Here is a 24,021-nt window from a genome sequence, read left to right on the forward strand (position 1 = left end):
TGATCAGGTCAGAAAGTCTTCTTTGCACAGGACGTGTCTCGTGCTACAGCTCTTCAATGGGAAGAATTGTATCACTTCATCCTCCTGTCAGAGCTATGAATGCTTGTTACGGTCTAATTCACCCATGCCTATTCTAAGTCACATTCAAAGAAAGAACTTTATCATTTGACTCTCTAGAGGACTTGAAGAAATTCATATTCAAACATAAAGGAGAATAAATGGATCTTGGGAAAACTTGGTCTTTTAATCATAATGTTTTTGGATGTGTTTGCTTTTGGTTGTTCTTCTGTCTGATAGCTCTCTTATTCTGTCATCCTCATGGTGTTCTTTTCCTTCACAAGCATTAGTCATCTTACCAGGATGTGTCTCCCAGATGTCTTCTTCTCCTCATCATCCTGCCCCTCTACCTTGTGTTTCCATCCTGTCCCCCAGATATTGTTAAGTGTTCCTAAAATGTTATTATGCTGTTCAATATATATTTCTCCTATTTTCCTTTTGCAATATTACGATTTTGGTTTGCTCGTAGTTATTTTTAGAGGTCTCCTTGCTGGCTCTCGGTAGACTCTGTCAGTTGTCTGTCTTACTTTTTGCATTTCACCACCATTTTATTGCAATTATGTTGACCTTTATGTCTTCCTACTCAACATGGTTAAATCTTTTGTGGCTTATTACCATCATCTCTTTCTTTGGCAGACATTCTTTCTCCCTTGTTCCTCCTTTTCTCATTTTCCAAATTTCGCTCTTCTGATTTTTCTTCTTCTTCTTCCATTCTTTTGCACCATTAAATAGTACATGTTTAAGGCTTTTTCTGTTGTACCACTGGTCACGTTTAGTGTATATACAAATTTAATATATGTAAGCATTACTTTTTAGATGACAAATAATCTTCGTATTGTTTCCTGGAATGTTAAAGGTCTGTATTAAGAGGCAGCGAGTTCGTACTCATTTATCTCAACTAAAAAGTAAAATTACTCTGATAAAAGAAACTCACCTTTTAGATAAGGATATACATTCATTAAGGAAACACTGGATGGATCAAGTAATCTCTTCTCCTGCTTATAATAACATGAATGGGGTTGCAGTATGTCATAAACCACTTCCTCTGGTGGTTCAGAAAGAAGAAAGAGATGACAAGGTTAGATGGCTTCTCCTTCACCTCACCATAAACCACGTACCAATTTCAATTCTCAACATTTATGACCCTACAGGAGTTGATGTTCAATTGTGGAAACTGTTAGAAACTGGGTCTCTAGTTGGCAGTCAGTTTGCACCCTGTCCAAGTAGGGACCCTCACTGTAGTCAGGGTAAGGGAGACACACACAGCTCAGATAACCCCAGCTCACCCCTTGGTAGCTGGCACAAGCAGTCAAGCTTATCTCAGAGGCAGTGTGTAAAGTATTTGTACAAACACACAAAGTAACACAGTGAGAACACCACAAAAAGACTCCACACCAGTTTAGGAAAATAGCGAAGATTTACCAAATCAAACAAGACCAAACCAACAAAAATCCAACATTCACAAGAAAAGATATGAATTTTTAAAGTAAAAGGAGTCTTAATCCATAGTAACCAATGGATGTGTTGTTTTAGCACATAGTACCAGGTATGCGTCAAAAATAGAGCTGCACAGGCCAGCTTACAAAGGAAAAGCAAGTGATGCATCAACTCCCTACATGCAAGTGAGGCAGTGTGTCGATTCTTTCTCCGCTGGGTAAACAATGTGTCGATTCTTTCCTCGCCGTGAAGGGATGCGTCGATTTCCGAACAAGCAGCCTCAGGTCCGTGCAGTGTTATTGACGATTTTGACGCCCAATGTCGATGCATGGAAAAATCTGATGCACTGTGCGAGGGGTCACGTTGAGAATAGGTGCTGCGTCAATTCTTCAGCCATGAGGCAGGCACTGCGTTGCATTTTTAGCTGCAGGACAGGCGTTGTGTCGATTTTTCTGATGCGCACACAGCGGTGCATGATTTTCCCCTGCAGGTTACCAGCTTCCACTTCTAAGGGCCCTGGGACTGGATTTGGCACCACTTAGCAAGTGAGGACTCTCAGCAGACAAGCCCAGGCACTGGAAGATGAAGTCTTTGATGTCCCTGAGACTTCAGAACAGGGGGCAAGTTCAGTCCAAGCCCATGGAGAAACTTCACAAGCAGGATTTCAGAGAACAAAGTCCAGTCACTCCCCTCTTCAGGCAGAAGCAGCAGGCCAGCACAGCAAAGCAACAGGCAGAGTGGAAGGTCCTTCTCAAGCATCAAGCTCTTCTCCTTGGCAGGGGTTCCTCCTGATCCAGACGTAATCTGAAAGTCTTGTGTTTTGGGTCCACTACTTATACTCATTTCTGCCTTTGAAGTGGGCAAACTTCAAAGGAACATCTCTGTTGTCCACAAGATCCTGCCTTTTCCAGGCCTGGCTCCAGACGCACTCCAGGGGGTCAGAGACTACATTGTGTGAGGACAGGTACAGTCCTTTCAGGTGCAGGTATCAGCTTTTCCCTCCCGCTCTAGCTCAGGAAGACTCATCAGGATTTGCAGGACACACCTCAGCTCCCTTTGTGTCACTGTCTAGAGTGAATTCACAAACTGCCCAACTGTCAGTCTGGCCCAAGATGTGTTATTCAGCAGCCAAGCAGAGGCACCGAATGATTAAGCTGGAAAATACCCACTTTCTAAAAGTGCCATTTTCAAACAGACAATCTAAAAACCAACTTAACCAAAAGATGTATTTTAAGTTGTGAGATCAGAGACCCCAGACTCCACATCTCTATCTGCTCCTAATAGGAAATTGCGCTTAAACGATGTTTAAAGGCAATTCCCATGTTAACGTATGGGAGGGATAGATCTTGCAATCGTGAAAACTGAATATGGCAGTATTTCACTATTAGAGCATGTAAAACACACCAGTACATGTCCTACCTTTTAAATACACTGCACCCTGCCCATGGGGCTACCTAGTGCCTATCTTGGGGGTGACATACATGTAGTAAAAGGGAATATTTGGGCCTGGCAAGTGGGTATACTTGCCAGGTTGAATTGGCAGTGCAAAACTGCACACACAGACACTGCAATGGCAGGTCACAATCAGTGCTGCAGGCCCACTGGTAGCATTTGATGTACAGGCCCTAGGCACACATGGTGCATTGTACTAGGGACTTACTAGTAAATCAAATATGCCCATCATGGATAAACCAATCACCAATATAATTTAGACAGAGAGCATATGCGCTTTAGCACTGGTTAGCAGTGGCAAAGTGCCCAGAGTCCTAAAGCCAACAATCGCAGGTCAGAAAAAGTAGGAGGAAGGAGGCAAAAAGTTCTGGAATGACCATGCAAAATGGGCCAGGTCCAACAGAAACATATGTCTGCCACATTGCAATCTTGCTCAAACTCAAACTTTGAAGTGGGTGGAGATTGTAATCGGATTATGGATCCCATCATTGACAGAAATCACTAGCTAAATGCTTTCCTAATATAATGCAAAAAACATTCAAACAGTCTCTTCTTTCTAGAGGACTGGTAGATGCTTGGATGGTTTGTAACCCAAATACTTTAGAACATACTTTTTACTCTCTCGGTCATCAATCACACTCAGAATACTTATATTTTCCTCACACCACATTTAATCTCCAAACTAATTAATGCAGATATTGGTTCCATTCTAATCTCTGATCACACACCAGTTATAATAGATTTGGAGGTATGTCAAGGTTTCATAGATGATGTTTTAACAATGGCTTACTAACAGATGCCGTTTTTGTGGAACAGTTTGAATGCTTCCTTAATTATTATTTTGTGTCTAGTATAACTCCTGATTTTCCTTTCTCTGTTATCTGGGATAATTTTAAGGCATTTGGTTGAGGTTTCATAATAGACTATGTTGCACTGAAAAAGAAAAAAACCCTAAGGACTCATCCACTTTACTCACCACCAATAAATGCCCTGAACATTTATTTTATAAATCTATTAATAAGGATATTTTGAAGCACGTCTTCAGGCTAAGTTAGACTTTAATAAAAGATTGACAGAGGAAGCTTGGGGTACTATTAAGGGTTAATTCTAAATTATATGGAGGGCATAATAAAGCTGACAATTATCTTGCTTTTTAAAAGTTAAATCACAAAAATCCAAAATAGTTAATAGTACAGATGACAAAGGTACATCGCATTTCAAAGATTCTGAAATATTAAAATGTTTTGCAGATTTATATCAAACTCTTTACGTACCTAAAGACTCGCCTTCAGATGAGGTGCTTGATACTTTCTTTAATTCTCTTCTACCATACCAGAAGCAATCACTGGATTTTTCTTCCATAGAAAAGGATATTTATCTTCCAGAATTAAAATCAGTCCTAACTAAATTACCTAAAGACAAAGCCCCTGGACAAGATAGGTTCTCTGCTAAATTTTACTCAAGGTTCTCCCATATTACTCACATTATACCAATATTTCCTCTCTCATAATGCAGCTCGAGGCACCTTTTTTAGAAGCCATTATCTGTTTAATTCCTAAAAAAAGGTAAAGATCTTTCCTCATTTATAGAGCCATATCTCTCATTTATTTAGATTGTAAAATTTTTGCAAAAATTCTAGTCCTTCGAATCACTCTATTTATTCCAGATCTCATTGGGCTAGAACAAACAGGATTTGTGAAGAGCAGACATATGACGGATAACTTTAGAACCATTTTGGACATTTGACATGGCGCATCACACAGTACTACACCCATTGCCGACATTCACTTGATGCTCAATAGGCTCTTGATAGGTTCCAATAGTGCTTCATGATGGGTGCTTTAGAATGGCACGGATTCAGCTCGGTCATAATAAATACCTTCAACTTTTTTACTCTTCCCTGAACACTTCGGTATTTGTCAATGGTCTCCAGTCTTCTTACTTTTCTTCTTTAGCGGAGAACCATACAAGGATGTTCATTATCACCTCAACTTTTTATTTTGTCTCTGGAACCCTTTCTACATACTTTACGCCACTCATCCCCTTTTAAGGGTTTTACACACAAGGACGGTGAAGTTAAATTTACTTCCTATGCCGATGATGTGGTCCTTTTTGTTTCAGAGGCACAAACCTCATGGACTACTTTTATAAATCTCTTAACTAACTATTCTGGGTCATCTGGTTATAAATTAAACTTCCCAAAATCTGAAGTCTTTCCATTACATAAATATTGTTTAAAAGAAATGTCTGTAGATTCTGGGTTCAAATGGAATTCTCAATATATTAATAATATATAAAAATAGTATAATAAATACTCTAATTCCATCACTAACTCCATTCAGATGAATTTGAATGATGTTCATAATACAGTTATACAAATGAATGAGAAGTAGTCTCTGTTATACCTGTCTTGGTGGAGTAGAGTAGTTACAATTAAAATGATGATGCTACCAGTCATTCATTTGTATTTACCTATGGTACTGGTAAAGCTTTCTCTGAAAATTTTCAAATCCCTTAACAACGCACTCAGGTCTTTTTTGTGGAATGGACGTAAAGCTTGCATCTCACTGATCCATTATATAAACCCAAAGAGTTGGGGGGTGTTAGTTTCCCAAACCTAAGAAATTATCATTCCTCATATGTTTTTAAACACATTTTACCTCATTTGATCGCACATACAAATGCACCTTCTACTATCTGGTGCAAATTGGAGGACCCACTGATATCTCCTTTCCCTTTTCACTCTCTGGCATACTTCTCAAACCCTCCACGGTCTTTCTGTTCTCCCTCTATTAAACATTTTGTACATTTGGCGTTTCCCATCCTTTTTAAGTCTGTGACACCTCTGCAGATGTTTTTAAAATCGTCCATTTGTCATAACAAACATATCAAATTATCTAATCGCACAATTCTTTGGAAGGATTGGGTGATGAAGGGCATAATTCAGGTTAAACAGTTATACAAAGAATTGGTTCCCCTCTCTTTACAGGAACTTCAAAGTCAATATGGCCTCTGCTCTGCTTCTGTACTTAAATATGAATCTCTAAAGACTCTTCTTTGTCAAACCATATGTACTCTTATACAAACACCTTCTCCCACTTCTCCTCATATGTCTGAGCAGTTTAACCTATTCCTAGCTTTCAAAGCATCTTATATATATATATATATATGCATATATATATATATATATATATATATATATAGATATAGATATATATAAAACAAACAACTGGCAACAATTGTAGCGCTGCACTCCAGGAGAGTTTTTTATACTCTTTTCATTTCAGTCATATACATCAACAACCATCACCACTGATGCGTTTCGACCTCCCGGTCTTGCTCACAGTGTGTAAGTATTTTTTCAATGTCTATTATTTATAGTCTATCCCCTATTACCCAACCTAGTGCATTATGGGACATGTTGTGAACTTTAAAAACATATTGTCCAAATGGAAGGATACAACATATCATAACATTCCAGAGTATTAAATATGAAACCACCACCATACACAAACTTATAGAAAATATTTTTATCATCAAATAGAAATGAAAATAAGAGCGGAAAAAGAGGCCCCATGTAGAAAACCAATATCAATTGTTAAATAATCTTACTGTGAGAGGTTCACTGATCAGACCAAAATTATTAGTCACTAATATTTAAATTCTTACACTATCTGTAGTTGTTATTCATATTTTAAATTCACTTAGCTGTACTGTCAATAACACATATTTCAAAGTATTTCAGATGTTATCAAAATTATAAATGATAGTGAAGTTCCTCATCCCCATTAAGACCCCTCGGGGTCTTGGTTTTGAGCTGTATTATAAACCGTGATTCCAAGCCTCTTACTTCCAACTCTCGGTTTCCTCCCCTCTCATTGCAGTCAATAATTGCAATTACAAAGAATTTAATGTCTGTCCAACTCACTCCATCATGTATCATCAAATGTTTAGCCAAGGCATAAGTCAAATCCTTATCTTGCACAGCTCTAATATGTTCTAGAATCCGCTTATTAAGGGGGCAGATCATACTCCCCACATGGCATAGTCCACGGACACACTCTATTATATAGACCACATAGCTGGTATTAGAGGTGATTCTTTTATTGATTGTCAACTTGTTGCCTCGATAATCAAAATATTCTTTCATATTTGTCCCTATGCAACACGCTTTGCACTTCCCACAGGTTACAAAACCAGTTGTTTGAGCTGTTAACCAATTTGACTGTTTCTTCATCTGAAAGTGACTGTTTACCAATAAATCTTGTAGGGATGGTACCTTTTTGTACGTTATCATTGGTCTGTCTCCAACCATTTTCCCAACATATGGGTCCTTTTTTATCACATCCCTGTATTTGTTGAGGATGTTCAAAATTAAATGATTCTCCTTACTATACAGTACGTCATTTCTAATCTTATGTTGGATTCCTTCTTTGTTACCTTAGTCATTGGTTTGTTTAGTATCTCCTCTCTTGTCCAGGATCTTGCTTTCTGTTCTCCAGATCTTATGTCTTTATGTTTATATTTTCTCTGTGTGAGTCTCTGTCTGGTTTCAATAAACTTCTGTTCCATTTCCTGTTCAGTGGAACAGTTTTGTTTAATCCTAATAAATTCGCCATATGGTATACTTTTCTCAAGCGACTTTGGATAAAAACTATCTCCATGCAATATACTGTTTGTTGCCTTTCGAAACAAAGTTGTCTCAATTTGATTGTTCTCTATACATACCTGTAAATCCAAAAATTGGACACAGTTAGTACTCAGATTGTATGTAAAGTGAAGGCCCGTCTCATTTTGATTCATCTTTTCAAAGTATTGCACAAATTCCCTCGCTGTTCCATTCCAATGAAAAGATCGTCTATCTACCTCAACCAAATTATTGCTTTTTCTGCAAATTCTTCAGTATCCTCTCCCCATGCTACATGTTTCTCCCACCAACCCATGGTGAGATTCGCATAGCTGGGTGAGAAGAAAACGCCCATCGCTGTCCCACAGATCTGGGCATACATTTGGTGATGGAACAAAAAGATGTTATTCCTCAGACATAAATCAATCATTTTCAATAGCATTTGTGAGTGTTTCAGCTTATTCATATCACGTTGTTGTAGAAAATAGCGTATTGCTGTGAGTCCTATTTTATGACTAATAGATGTATATAAGGATACCACATCAATGGTAATTAGCTTGTACCCCTCACCCCATCCAATACCAGCTAATATTCTCAGAAAGTCACGTGTATCCTTTATATAAGAACTAAGGCTGAGTACCAAAGGGGCCAAAAAATAATCCACATATGTGGAAATATTTTCATGTAATGAACCACAACTGGAAATTATTAGATGTCCTGGTGGTTTTTCCAAGTTTTTATGTATCTTTGGGAGAAAATATATTGTGGGTATGATGGGACTCATTTCTCAAAAACGCTCTTTCACCATAATTTAACAGACCCTTCTTGTGCCATATACCTAAATATTGATTCAACTCCATAGTAAGCTCATTTAGGGGGTTATTTTCCAATTTTGAATAGTGATTTCTTACATCGAGTTGTTGATATGCTTCCTCCATATACTGTTGTTTCTCCATAATCACTATGTTGCCTCCCTTATCAGCTGGTTTTATTTCCAAGTTTTGATTTTCCATAAGTTCTTTAAGTGCTTTGCGTTCTTGCAAAGTGATGTTTTCCCTTTTAGTATTTTTAATCTTTTCAACTGTATCTAGCTCTTCTACCACCAGATCATGAAATGTATCCATTCTATTGCCTGGTGATAGTGCCAGACAAAATTTAGATTTAGTCTTGACATCTGTACGGCAATGCCCTCCTGTGTTAATTCCTAGTTCCTATAGGACTTGAGTTTCCGAGATCTCATGGTCTTCAAGATTGTACATCAAATCGTAAGCTGTCTTAATATCAGATTTTTGTTGAATAATTAAATTGGGGGTCGATATTTCATGGTCATTACATAATCGATCCTTAGGAGCATTTTTGGAGAAAAATTTAGCCAATTTAAATTTGCGCACAAATTTGTATAAATCAATTCTGGTTTCCACATGGTCATAATGTATTTCTAGACCAAATGTTAGTCCTTTGTTTAAGAGAGTCATTTCTTGTTGGGTCAACTTATGATTTGAGAGATTAACAATTAGATTTTCATTCTGTTCTGGTTCTATTAGTTCATTCAGTTCTTTTGTTTGCTTCTCAATGGGTAGCCTCTTGTTCTTTCCTGGTCCCCTTCATGTTTTCCGACTTTTCCCCTTTCTACTCCAAATTTCCTTCCTCGTCCTCGTGTTTAGTCTCTGCTTCTGCCCCTTGGTATTCTCTGATCCATGTAGATCAACTTCATTTCGTCTAAAAAAGTAGTTTTTCTAACAGATGTGGATGTTCCTTCATCTTCACCTCTGCATCTGATTCACTTATTGATGTTTTCAAGGGAATTCATCTTATTCTCAACACCGATACAGTTTTGTTGTTTCAATGCATCAAATCTTTTGGCAAATGTTAATATTCTCCCAGTACCATAGTCAATTTCATCCCTTCTAAATCTTCTCTTTTTCTGGTCTTCTATCATCTACTCATATTTCTCCAAATTGTTCTCCATTGTTCGTCTTAATTTACTACTTTCATCCTCCTTATTCATCGATATAATCTTCTCTTCTATTTCCTTTATACTTTTCAAAATTTCTTCAATATCCTTCTTTGCATACTTAATAATAATGTGCATCATATTTTTTGAGCATTCCATACTGTTGACACCCCACTCCTCAGGCATTTCAGATTTTGTATCTGGATGATTAGGTAATGTGAAGATCTTCAGACCTCTAGGCACTCTCCCCACTTCTATATATTTCTCCAGTGTTAGACATTCCCAACTTTTGTGATCTCCTTTTTCAATAGACGTTCCAACTTCATGTACAGATATTTCAAATTGTTTTCCATATATATTTCTTCTGTTTGATTCGTTGTTGCTATGTTTATCCTTTTGTCCCTCCAAACAAACATTCTGCTCTTTGCATTTGTTTAGCTGCCCTTGTTTCCATGTTTGTGCAACTTTAAAATCCTCCAAATCAAAACTGGTACTGTAAATGGATCGTTTCCAATGTAATTCACCAGATACCAAGGTAGATGTGTTGGTGATAATTTGTGCGCAATATTACTTGTCTTATTACTTCGTAAATATCTCTCTCAATCCACTATAAGGGAAAATCATTTAAATTTCCTTATTAGATCACACAGATATTGTATACTGGTTACACAGAAAAACCGAAAGTATTCACCCTCAAATACCAAAGTTCTTTACAACAGACATTAACAATTCACACTGGTACCAGGTAAAAAATGCTGTCACTCGCTCACTGCCACTCGAATTATATATACTAGTTGTTATTGGTAGCATAAACGCCCATTAATCTCAGTTTGCATTCACCTTGTTGTTTTCAAATGGCGTTTAACGATTCAACTTTGCTTCCGATATTCACTCACTGCTGCGCCTGACCACACATGTTTCTTTTTTACCCGCGGCAGCGTCTCGCCTCATAATCCCCATTTCTAAAAGCTGCCGGCCGTTGAAGCACTTCGACGCACAGTTCCATTTCCAAAGCGTGTCTTCTTAGGCTTTTGTTTAAGAACAAACGTTATTATTTCCAAACACGGCTCCTTCGGGTTTGATTCCCTTTTAAGCGGCTGATAATGTTGTCAACACGGATGTGCGTTACTTTGTATCAACAAATAGTTTCACCAATGTGGTTCCTCTGAGTGAGCGAGATTATTTTTTAAATCCATTACATGTAATATCGGGCGCTGCCACAAACTATTTCAATAATGCAACAAAGTGGTCCTCATTGTGGCGCGCATTTCATGCTGGTGCAGACGTGAGGAATGGACCTTTCCTCTAGATTATGTTTAAAACAAACAACTGGCAACAATTGTAGCTGCACTCCAGGAGAGTTTTATATACTTTATAAATTTCAGTCATATACATCACCAACCATCCCCACCGACGCGTTTCGACCTCCCGGTCTTGCTCACAGTGTATAAGTATTTTTTCAATGTTTCTTATTTATAGTCTATCCCCTATTACCCAACCTAGTGCATTATGGGACATCTAGTGAACTTTTAAAACATATTGTCCAAATGGAATGATACAACATATCATAATATTACAGAAAATAAAATATGAAACCACCACTATACACAAACTTATAGAAAATATTCTTATCATCAAAAAGAAATGTAATTAAGAGCGGAAAAAGAGGCCCCATGTTGAAACCCAATTTTAGTTTTTGGGGAAATAATCTTATTATAAGAGGTTTTGATGGGGTCCACGACGGGGACAGGAGCAGACCTAGTGCATTATGGGACATGTAGTGAACTTTTAAAACATATTGTCCAAATGGAAGGATACAACATATCATAATATTCCAGAAAATAAAATATGAAACCACCACTATACACAAACTTATAGAAAATATTCTTATCATCAAAAAGAAATGCAATTAAGAGCGGAAAAAGAGGCCCCATGTTGAAAACCAATATTAATTTTTGGGGAAATAATCTTCTTATAAGAGGTTTTCATGGGGTCCACGACGGGGACAGGAGCAGACACCAGCGACAGCGACTCCTCCTCTAATGGGATCTCCCTTGTGGTGGCGGGCACCTCTGTGCCCACCGCATCTACAGGTACAGCTGCCACCCTCCTTACCAGCACCGCCCTCCCAGCAGCCCCTCATTGAGTTTCCTGTGCCCACTCACCCAGGAGGGTGGGCATCTCCTTCGCCCCAGGCACCTCAGCCCCTGCCCCAGTCAGCCTTGCTGCCCTCAGTTAGGAGGCTATTGACCTCCTGAGATCCCTCACTGTTGGGCAATCTACCATTTTGAATGCCATCCAGGGTGTTGAGAGGCATTTGCAGCAAACAAATGCATACCTGGAGGGCATTTATTCTGGCCAGGCGGCCCAACAGAATGCATTTCAGGCTCTGTCCTCAGCACTGATGGCAGCCATTGTCCCTGTGTCCAGCCTTCCCCCTCCAACTTCCTCCACCCAGACCCAATCCCCTGTACCTCAGCCTATCCCAAGCACACCATCTGACCAGCATGCACACTCATCAACACACAAGAGTGGACATGGCAAACATAAGCACCACACATCCCACCGGCACTCACACAAGCACCATCCCCATGCAAACACACGAACATCCACTGCCTCCACTGTGTCCCCCTCCTCCACGTCCTCCTCCTCCCTCCCTGTCTCGTCTCTACTCACACCTGCGTGCACTACATCTTCATCCACTACCTCCATCCCCAGCACGCCCATCACACACCGCTCACGTGCACTCACCACCCCCACTACCATTCACACATCCCCTGTGTCCTCTCCCAGTGTATCTGTGAGCCCTCCTCCCAAACTACACAAACGCAGGCACACACCCACCCAACAGCCATCCAACTCACAACAGCCTCCAGCCCATGCACCTTCACCCAAATTCAGCAAACGTACACCTCCTACAACCACTACCTCTTCCTCCACTCCTAAACCCCCTCCATCTTCCCGTCCCAGTGTGTCTAAGAAACTTTTCCAGGCTAACATTGACCTCTTCCCTACACCTCCCCCCCGTCCTTCCCCCAGGGCCAGGCTGTCCAGGTCCCGGCCCAGCACCTCAGCCACCAAATCCTCCAGCACAGTGGTCTCAGCAAGTCCAGTCACATCACAGGCGCCACCCATCAGGACTGCCAGTGTGCCACCTAGCGAGGCCAAGGAGCAGGCCATTCTGCCAACTGCCAAGGTGAAGAAGGTGCCAACATGCCGGAGAGAGAAGCCCCACCTACCAGCAAGCAAGGGCTCCTCCAAGCCAAAAGGGGACAGTGGCATGGCACCAGCAGCGACATCAAAGGTGGGTAAGGGACACAAGCCAAAGAGCAGATCAGAACAAGGCACGGAGGCTCCGGCTGAGGGACCAGAGTCACCCCTTCTGTCAACCAGAACAGCAACCTGTACGGCGGTGGACACCGCCATCTCCACCAGCACCGCCACCTGCACGTCTGCTGCCTCACCAACAGTCACCAGCATCATCCCCAGTGGGCAGCCATCCGAGGCTGCAGGAGACGTCCTGTTGTGTCCCTCAACAGGTGCAGATACATGCACCACCGCCAGCACCTCCACCACAGACACCGCCGCAACCACCGCCCCCAGCCCCACAACGTGCTCAGACAGTACCACCACAGCTGACATGGCAATCATCCCCAGTGGGCAGCAGTCCAAGGCTGCAGGAGACATCCTGGACCCTGCCCAGCATACATGAGGCATGACTCCCAGCACTGTTTGTACCAGCAGGTGCCAGGCGAAGTCGCAGCAGGGTGGAGTATGTCTCTGCCTCCATGGAGTATCATGCTACCTGTTCCCAGGCAATCTCGTGGCACATACACCCAGGTGAGGGAATGGGACCTGCCACACTGCATGTGAAGCATTCTGGGCACAAAGCCCCCTCCAGAACTAGTGGAGATTCACATCCACTAGCCCAGTCCTTGGCAGGATGAAGCACTCTGGGCACAAAGCCCCCTCCAGAACCAGTGGAGATTCACATCCACTACCCCAGTTCTTGGCAGGATGAAGCACTGTGGGCACAGAGCACCCTCCAGAACCAGTGGAGATTTGCATCCACTACCCCAGTCCATGGCAGGATGAAGCACTCTGGGCACAAAGCCCCCTCCAGAACCAGTGGAGAAAGGCATCCACCACCTCAGTCCTTGGCAGGATGAAGCACTCTGGGCACAAAGCCCCCTCCAGAACCAGTGGAGAAAGGCATCCACTACCTCAGTCCTTGGCAGGATGAAGCACTTTGGGCACAAAGCCCCGTCCAGAACCAGTGGAGATTCACATCCACTACCTCAGTCCTTGGCAGGATGAAGCACTCTGGGCACAAAGCCCCCTCCAGAACCAGTGGAGAAAGGCATCCACTATCTCAGTCCTTGGCAGGATGAAGCACTCTGGGCACAAAGCCCCATCCAGAACCAGTGGAGATTCACATCCACTACCCCAGTCCTTGGCAGGATGAAGCACTCTGGGCACAAAGCCCCTCCATAACCAGTGGAGAAAGGCATCCACTATCTCAGTCCTTGGCAGGATGAAGCACTTTGGGCACAAAGCCCCCTCCAGAACCAGTGGAGATTCACTTCCACTACCCCAGTCCTTGGCAGGATGAAGCACTCTGGGCACAAAGCCCCCCCCAGAACCAGTGGAGAAAGGCATCCACTACCTCAGTCCTTGGCAGGATGAAGCACTCTGGGCACAAAGCCCCCTCCAGAACCAGTGGAGAAAGGCATCCACTTGAGAGACTGTGGCTTTGCACTCCCCAGGATAAAGCAGTGGGCAACCCACCTACTGGAGAGAATTGAGAGACTGTGGCTTTGCACTCCCCAGGATAAAGCAGTGGGCAAACCACCCACTTGAGAGACTGTGGCTTTGCACTCTCCAGGACCAATCAGTGGGCATGGAGCCCCCTTGTGGAGCAGTGGCGTTGTCCGTTCATCCGGCTGAGGTGCTCCCCTCCAGCTCCCCCTGAGGTGCCTGTTTATTTTCCATCTGATGCCCCTGCAGTGTCCTCTCCGTTTCGAGTCAGGTATCTTGTGTGGGCTTTGCCCATGCATTTTGGGACACTGATCCACGGACAATAATTTCATTAATATCCGGACTTGTGTAGTTGGTGTACATATGTGTATATACTGATTTTTGATTTTGGCCTATCTGATATTTAATTGATTACACTTGTTACAATCATTTCCTTTTGTCCTTGCGTTCTTCCTGGGGGTGATGGGGTGTATATGTAATGTTGCTGCATGTATTTGTGTGTATGGGGTTGTGGGTGAGGGTGGGGGTGTCGCATGTTGCGGGTGTGTGTCACTCTCATTTCCCTCCCCCCCTCCCCTGTGTGCTAGGTGCAGTACTCACCGTGGTCGTCGCCGGCGTCTTTGCTGCTCCTGAAACAAGAGGAGGTAGTCCAGCATGGGCAGGACCTGTAGTTCGGGCTCCATGGCGTCCTGTTTGTTCGTAAAGTGTTGAAAGGTGAGTGGTTTCCATTCCAAGTCCTGTTTCCGCTGTGCTTTTGATGTCGTTGGTACCACCCCGGAAAAGGTGTCGGATAGGCGTGTTGTAATACCTTGTGTTCCACCTGTCTGTTGGCGATGACCGCCGCAGTGTTTGTTTCTATCACCGTGGCAGTCGGAGTGTTAAAGTGGCTGTCTATGTTGGCAGTTTCCGCCATGGTCGTGATTCCATTTTTTTTCCTCCGGCCTGTTGGTGTTATTACCACTGCTTTAACACCGACCGCCAGTTTTGTAATGAGGGCCTATGTTTTTAAAGTTCACTACATGTCCCATAATGCACTAGGTTGGGTAATAGGGGATAGACTGTAAATAAGAGACGCTGAAATAATACTTATACACTGTGAGCAAGACCGGGAGCTCGAAACGCGTCGGTGGTGATGGTTGGTGATGTATATGACTGAAGTTAAAAAAGTATATAAAACTCTCCTGGAGTGCAGTGTTACAATTGTTGCCAGTTGTTTGTTTTAAACGTAATCTAGAGGAAAGGTCCATTCCTCACGTCTGCACCAGCATGAAATGCGCGCCACAATGAGGACCACTTTGTTGCAATATATATATATATATATATATATATATAAACATTTATGTCACTGATCTCCCATTCGATTTAAATCTAAAGTTCACTCATTATGGGAATCAGATCTGCAATGCTTATTTCACTTCAAAACCTAAATGTTAGCTTGGTCCAAAATACACCACATTTCTTGCAATGCCAGCACTAAACAAACAATATATTATTTTCATAATAGGTTGTTTCTAACCCCAAATTCTCTTCACAAATATATTCCAACCATGCCAAATTTGTGTTGGTCTTTTAAAACTACCCCGGTACTTATATGCATATATTTTTTCAATGTCAATCAGTTCAAGCCTTCTGGATGGTAGTATGTAAACTAATATCAACAATTTGTTCAATAACCTTCTCATTTCATACTCAATGTATTTTTTTGGGAAGCTCTTCTCATCCTTATACTGGCACCCGCAGATTCGGTAAATTTGTTAATTTACTTATTGGCGTTGCCCTAAACATGTTGACCTCCAACTGGAAAAATGTGACTATGGTTACTGTAACCGGATGGTGAACTTACGCTGTCATCATCACAGACAACCCAGAGGGCCTGATTATGACCTTGGAGGATAGGCTACTCCGTCACAAAAGTGATGGATATCCCATACACCATTTTACAAGTTCCATTATATCCTATGGAACTTGTAAAAAGGCGGGTGGGATATCCGTCACTTTTGTGATGGAGTAACCTATCTGCCAAGGTCGTAATCAGGACCAGAGTGTCTGCGAAGCAACAGCTTATTAAAAATGACTTATTTTGCTCACCCCATACAAGTCATTTATACAACAAATATGATTGGACTCAGGACAATTCCTTCCCATTTCAGCCACCATGAACTTTATTCATTGTTGATTCATAAAAAGCAATTTTGTTATTTAGGTTATATATTAGCATCTGTATTCATTATTAGCTTAATGTAAGGCTGACTGATTTTAAAGTTTTCTTTCCCTTTTCTTTCTTTTCCAATCTCTTTTCCTTTCCTGGCCACTACAAAATTTAAAATAAAAAATGCTACAGTGTTAAGGTATTACTTACTATGGGGGTCATTACGACCCTGGCGGCCGGCGGTAAGTTGGCGGTAACACCGCCAACAGGCTGGCGGTGTTCCGCCAGCTATTATGACCGTGGCGCAATAGCCACAGCCATACCGCCAGCCCCTCCACTATACCGCCAGGCTTCCGCCTGGCGGTCATAATCCCCGACTGCCAGCCTGTCCGTGGCGGTAAACACCGCCATTGAAAGGCTGGCGGAAAGGGGACTTGGGGTGCCCCTGGGGGCCCCTGCACTGCCCATGCACTTGGCATGGGCAGTGCAGGGGCCCCCAGGCATAGCTCCGTCGCGCATTTCACTGCCCGAATTTCGGGCAGTGAAATGCGCGACGGGTGCTACTGCACCCGCTGCACATCAGCATTGCCGCCGGCTCCATTTCGAGCCAGCAGCAATGTTGATGTGACTTTTCTGCTGGGCCAGCGGACGGTAACACTGTTAACGTCCACTGGCCCAGCGGAATAGTCATAATAGGGAGCCAGGAATACCGCCGGCAATGGCGGTATTCTGGCTCCCGCAGCCTCGGCGGTCTTTTTAAAGGACCGCAGAGGTTGTAATGACCCCCTATATCTTTGTTATATCTCTATAGTTTTGAAATGTATTGGTGTTTGTATTCTCATCATTCATTAATGTATATTGCTCCATTGCACTGTGGTATTTTCAAGGCATGATTAAAATGTACTTCTTGTTATATTCTAATAAAGCTTTCTTAAACAAACAAAAAAAGAACCAGAAAACCCCATAGCGCAAGGCCATGTAGAGATAAATATCAGTGATGCCTTGTTGGGAGTTCAAATATCAAATTATGTTTAATATGAAGAAGAGATCTTTTTCACCAAGAGCCAAAGTATGATTGTATGTTTTTAACTTGACTTATATTTTGTAATCAGTGAACAGTGGATCATAATGTATTTTTAGATATTTATTTGAATACTATGTTTAAACCCTCCTTTCTTAAAATAATAAGATCCATGTGGTTGTTGATTTGCAATTGGAAGAAATTGGAGACTGAAAGACATAGGCCCTCATTCCGACATTGGCGGGCGGCGGGTGGCGCCCGCCAAGCGGAAACCGCCATTTGGCCGCTCCGCGGTCAAAAGACCGCGGAGGCCATTCTGGCTTTCCCGCTGGGCCGAAAGGGTGCCCGCCGGCCCAGCGGGAAAGACCCTGCAACAAGGAAGCCTACTCCGAATGGAGCCGGCGGAGTTGCAGGGGTGCGACGGTTGCAGTGGCACACGTCGTGATTTTCACTGTCTGCAAAGCAGACAGTGAAAATCTTTATGGGGCCCTGTTAGGGGGCCCCTGCACTGCCCATGCCAGTGGCATGGGCAGTGCAGGGGCCCCCAGGGGCCCCACGACACCCGTTCCCGGCATCCTGTTTCTGGCGGTGAAAACTGCCAGAAACAGGCTGGCGGGAAGGGGGTCGGAATCCCCATGGTGGCGCTGCAAGCAGCGCCGCCATGGAGGATTCCCTGGGCCAGGGGAAAACCGGCGGGAAACCGCTGGTTCCCCTTTTCTGACAGCGGCTTTACCGCCGCGGTCAGAATGGCCCTGGAAGCACCGCCAGCCTGTTGGCGGTGCTTCCGTGGGCCCCGGCCCTGGCGGTCATGGACCGCCAGGGTCGGAATGACCCCCATAATTGCCAGGTTGCTCTTGGATCACATGGCAATGCTTTTTTATAACCACATTTTATTCATTTTATTGCAAGCATGTATAAAAACATAATGGGGGTCATTACAACATTGGCGGGTGGCTACTGCCGCCCGCCAAGCTGTAACCGCCATGCGGCCGCCAATGCGGCCGCACTCCCGCGGCGCCCATTACAACAGCCCCGCCCACCGGCCCGGCGGGGATGCGGCCGCAACATAGGAGTCAGACAGTGAAAAGCTGCACGGGGCCCTGTTAGGGGGCCCCTGCAATGCCCATGCCAGTGGCATGGGCAGTGCAGGGGCCCCCAGGGGCCCTAGGACTCCCCTGACCGCCAGCTTCTTCCTGGCGGTGCAAACCACCAGAAACAGGCTGGCGGTAGGGAAGTCATAATCCCCAGGGCAGCGCTGCCCTGGCGGATTATCACCGTCGGGGCTAAAACGACGGGAAACCGCCGGCCCTGGCGGTGCGACCGTGGCGCTACCGCCGTGGTCGAAATACGGATCTCCGTACCGCCAGCCTGTTGGCGGTACGGACGCCACTTTAGCCCTGGCGGTCTCAGACCGCCAGGGTCGTAATGACCCCCTATATGCCAAAATCTCAACCTTACACATTGCCTACAACATAAGCCCTTCGAGACTCTACCCATGTTAAAATATAACTCCAAATGGGTTAAAGCTTGTGATATTTCCTGGGACAGTCCCTAGCTTTATATATAGGTTCCTCTAGCTCCGCACTCCAGTCCATTGTGACTCTCCATTTGGATAGCGTAGGCGGGTCAGGGGACCGTCATTTGCATGCAGTGCTTTGTTTGGCTACAATCATAGTCATGCCACAATCCTACTGTCCCCTCAGATCCCTACTGAATCCTCCAAAATGCCTAGTAATGTCAATCTGGATGTCAGCTTGATGGGTCATTCCAATACCTGAGTGTGAATTCTAGTAAACTGCTGCTAATATTTGGCGATGTTGGGGCTCTGCCATATCATGTGGAAATGTCTGCCCTTGGATGCTGGCAACAGGTGCATCTTGGTTCGGCGAGCATGCCAGCGTGCCAAAGACGTAGTGGAGTGAGGTAAGTCATGTGCAAGTAATTTAATTGAATCAATCGAAGGCAGAAGGAGATGGGGTGAGGGAGCACTATAATTTTTAAAAGTGCCACCCTCCCTACAATGCTCAGTGGGAGCTTGGCCCAACTCTGGAGGTTTAGCTAGTTTTATTCAGTAGAGGAGTGAGATTAAGGCCCTCATTACGACCCTGGCGGTTCGTGTAAAAGTGGCGGTAATACCACCAACAGGCCGTCGGTAATTACTGCCAAATTATGACCATGACGGTGTTATAGACAGCCAATGTACCACACCGACCACCAGGGCGGAAATAACAGCCACCACGGCGGTAGCAGCCTTCAGCCAGGCGGAAGTCAATGTTCCGACCACCATATTAAGACCCTGGAAACCGCCACCTTTTCCGGGGCAGTACCAACGACATCAAAAGCCTGGCAGAAACAGACCTCAGAAGGGAAGGGACTCACCATTGGAGACACAGGGAACAACCACGCAGCCATGGAGCCCGAGCTGCATGTCTTTCCCATGGTCTTCTATGTACTTCTCCACCACGAACACCAATGACGGTGAAGACGACGACGGTGAGTACAGCCGACTAGCACACAAGGGAGGGAGGGAGGAAAAAGAGTCACACACAAACACACAACACCCCCCCCAACACCATAGACACAATCAGCTGCATTAATAAAACATTTTTACGCCGTACCTCGGATGAATAATGCAAGGACAAAACGTTTTAGAAAAAGTGAATGTAATGAGAGCAACACATCAAGATAAATAAGTGAGGCAACATAATAGATATATACATATGTACATATAAAGGGACACAGCCCAGTCCACAATGTCCGTTGTCCACATGGCCACAGGCCAAAATTCATGGCCACACATGGCACCTGCCTCAACATGAAGAGAACACTGCAGGGGCATCAGTTTGGAAATAGCCAGGCACCTCAGAGGGACGGGTGATGGGAGGCACCTCAGCCGGGAGATGGAACAACACCACTGGTTCTGGAGGGGGCAACATGCCCTGTGCTTGGTCCTGGGGAGTGCAAGACCACAGTCTCTCAAGTGGGTGACTTGCCCACATGCTCTGTAGTGGGCTACATGCCCTGTGCTTGGACCTGGGGAGTACAAGGCCACAGTCTCTCAAGTGAGTGACTTGCCCACATACTCTGGAGGGGGCAACATGCCCTGAGCTCTGTCCTGGGGAGTGCAAGGCCACAGTCTCTCAAGTGGGTGACTTGCCCACATGTTCTGGCGGGGCATCATGACCTGTGCTCTTGATCCTGGTGTGGCTGGGGTAGGTGGGTGTCTTACCCACTAGTTCTGGAGGGGGCATCGTGCCCTGTGCTCTTGATCCTGGGGAGTGCAAGGTCACATTCTCTCAGGTGGGTGTCACACCCACTGATTTGCAGGGGGCAGGCCGCACAGCAGCCCATGGAGGCAGGACTACATACTGCCCGCCGGCGGTGACGGCTGCTCAGTGGTGGAGGTGCTGCTGCTGCAGCCGCTGGTGGGGGGAAGCTCCTGCCCATTCCCTGCAGCTTCGGACTGCTGCTCAGTGGTGGTGATTGTGCTGCTGCTGCTGCTGCTGCTGGTGGGGGAGTGGTGGTGGTGGTGGTGGTGCTGTTGGTGAGGGGAAGCTCCTGCCCATCCCCTGCAGCCTCGGATGGCTTCTCAGTGGTGGTTGGTGATGGGGGCTCAGTCACAGTTCCAGCCCCAGGCTCCTTGCTCTTCCTGCCTGCTGGTGCAGGCTCCTTGCTCTTCCTGGCAGCAGCTGGGGCAGGCTCCTTAGTCTTCCTGGCAGCAGCTGTGGCAAGCTCCTTTCCTTTGAGGCTGCCTGGTGCAGGCTCCTTCACCCTCAGAACATGTTCCCTGGCTCCTTTAACACCATGAGTGGGTATGGGGACGACTGGGCCCGTGGACTTGGTGGCTGAGGTGCTTGGCTGGGTTTTTGCCACCCTGGCAAGACGAGCAGGACGGGGGGAGGGGTAGGGAAGAGGTCAATGGTGGATAGGAAACGTTTTTTGGGGACACTGGGGTGGGAAGAGGGAGAAGGTTTGGGAGTGAAGGAAGAGGGAGTGGTTGTAGGAGGTGTCTGTCTGCTGATTTTGGGTGCAGGTGCATGGGCTGGATGCTGTAGTGCGATGGATGGCTGTTGGGTGTCTGAGTGCTTGCATTTTTGTACCTTGGGATGGGGGGACAGACACAGTGGGAGAGGACACAGGGGACTTGTGTATGGCTGTTGTGAAGGTGTCTGCCAGTGAGGTGTGTGTTCTGCTAGGTGTGGTGGTGATGCTGGTAGTGGATGATGGTGTAGTGCATGCAGATGTGTGTGTAGACTGAACTGAGAGGGAGACAGTGGAACTAGTGGATGTTGGTATGTCTTCATCTGGATGGTGTTTGAGTGAGTGCCTGTGGGATGAAGTGTGGTGCTTGTTTTTGCCAGAACCACTCTTGTGTGTTGTCTTGTGTGCATGCTCATCTGCCTGTGTGCTTGGGTTAGGTTGGGGTTGAGGAGACTGGGATTGGGAAGCAGATCTGGAGGGTGGAACCAGGGACAATGGTTGTCATCAGAGAGGAGGCCAGAGCCTGGATTGATTTCTGTTGGGCCGCCAAGCCAGTGTGAATGCCCTCCAAAAATGCATTAGTATGTTGCATTCACAATGGTTGACTGCCCTACAGAGATGGATTTCAGGAGGTCAATAGCCTCCTCACTCAGGGCAGCAGGGCTCACTGGGGCAGGGCCTGAGGTGCCTGGGGCAAAGGAGATGTCCACCCTCTTGGGTGAGCGGGCACGGCCAACTCAATGAGGGGCTGCTGGGAGGGCGGTGCTGGTACGGGGTGGCGGCTGTACCTGTAGATGGGGTGGCCACAGAGGTGTCCGCCACCACCAGGGAGCTTCCCTCGGAGGAGGTGTCTGTGTCTGTACTGTCCCCTCCAGTCTCCGCCGTGGTGCTCCTCTCGCCCTCCGTCCCACTGGTGCCCTCAGCGTCAGTGGAATCTGCCTACTGGGTCCTGTGGGATGCAGCTCCCTCAGTCGCCGGTGCCTCTGCTCCTCCGCCAGATGATGCTAATGCACATAAGGACAGGGTGACAAAACAAGAAGGGGGGAAGAGACAAAGGATACACTTGGTCAATGGCTGCACCAACACCACCATTGGCGTACCCAGCACCCTGACACACAGTGAACAGGCCTACGCACTACGCATTGAACTACCAGTGATATTGCTAGCCACCAAGGCATGGGGAAGGACAGACACCCGCAAATCCAGCACACCGGGGACCCACGCAGCCCTGACCAGTTGTGGATGCCTACGATCTAGGTAGCAGGACTATCCCTTCAAAACCCTAGCCACCAGGGGACCTACGCTGCAATGTCAGGCCCGGCTTAGGGGCACCCATTGACACACATCCACCACCTGGATACCACCCCACCAGGAGTTAGTATTAATCATGGCCACTGTACTCACCCCCTTGTGGCTGCTGTGATGCCCTCAAGCGCCCATCCAGCTCTGGATAGGCCACTGACAGTATGCGGGCCATCAGGAGAGTCAGGGTTCGACGGGGACCCCTTCCTCGTTGGGAGGCCATCCTCAGCTGGGCCTCCACAGTCTTCCATGCCCAGCGTTTCAGGTCCTCCCACTGTTTCAGACAGTGGGTGCTCCGCCTGCCGTAGACCCCCAGGGTCCGCATGTCCTTGGTGATGGCACGCCGTAAAGCCTTCTTTGATGGGCGCTGACCTGCAGAGGTAATACACACAGGAAAATAGTATTAGTCAGAAAGTCCTGCCTGTTACACTTATAGCCCACAATACCCCGTCACATCACCATTTGCACACTTATGGCCCAGCACACAATCAATACGTCACCCAGGGGACATCCACCCACCCCCCTTACATGAGGCCTTCACACCCACCACTCCATGCATTCATGCCACATGCATTGTGCCCCCAGTGTACTCACCTGTTGGTCTGGAGGTCCATACAGCAGTACGTACGGGGGTAGGACCCCATCCACTAGTCTCTCCAACTCTGCCGAAGTGAAGGCAGGGGCCCTTTCCCCAGTCACACGGGCCATGGTAGGTTCCAGACACAGGTCACAGCAGCACATGCAGTGTAGGTCCTCTCCTGTTGAAGATCAGCTAGCAAGTGAGAAATCAGATAGAAAATGGCGGTCACATTCGCGGCGGTGCATACCGTCACCGCCAGCGTAGATCACCATTGGCCACTGTAACCCATAGGGCCCAATGTTATCCAATGAGGAGTTGCACGGCGGTTCTCGACCGCCTCCCGCAATGGCGCACAACGTCAGCGGAATTACCTCACTTCCATCTGTCCCTCCACACAGGACAGGCGGACGCCATTTCAGGGTTGGGGGGCAAACCCTGGGTAATTGGTGTGTCACTGTTTAAATTTGGACATACTGGATGATTCACACTGACCCATTACAAATTAACTGCATGCAATGTTCTGTTGTAGCCCGATTGTTCAGTTTGTGACCGGCTCCTCACTCTTTTGTCCCATAGATTGCTACTGCTGCAGATGAATAGTAGATGGAGACCCATGGTGGACTTGGCAAAACTGGAGGACAGGCACATTATCCTCACCTATAGACTTGATAGGGCCACAATCACAAAGCTGTGTGCCCAAGTG

This window comes from Pleurodeles waltl, chromosome 4_2 (assembly GCF_031143425.1).
Source record: "Pleurodeles waltl isolate 20211129_DDA chromosome 4_2, aPleWal1.hap1.20221129, whole genome shotgun sequence".
Classification (NCBI taxonomy): Eukaryota; Metazoa; Chordata; class Amphibia; order Caudata; family Salamandridae; genus Pleurodeles; species Pleurodeles waltl.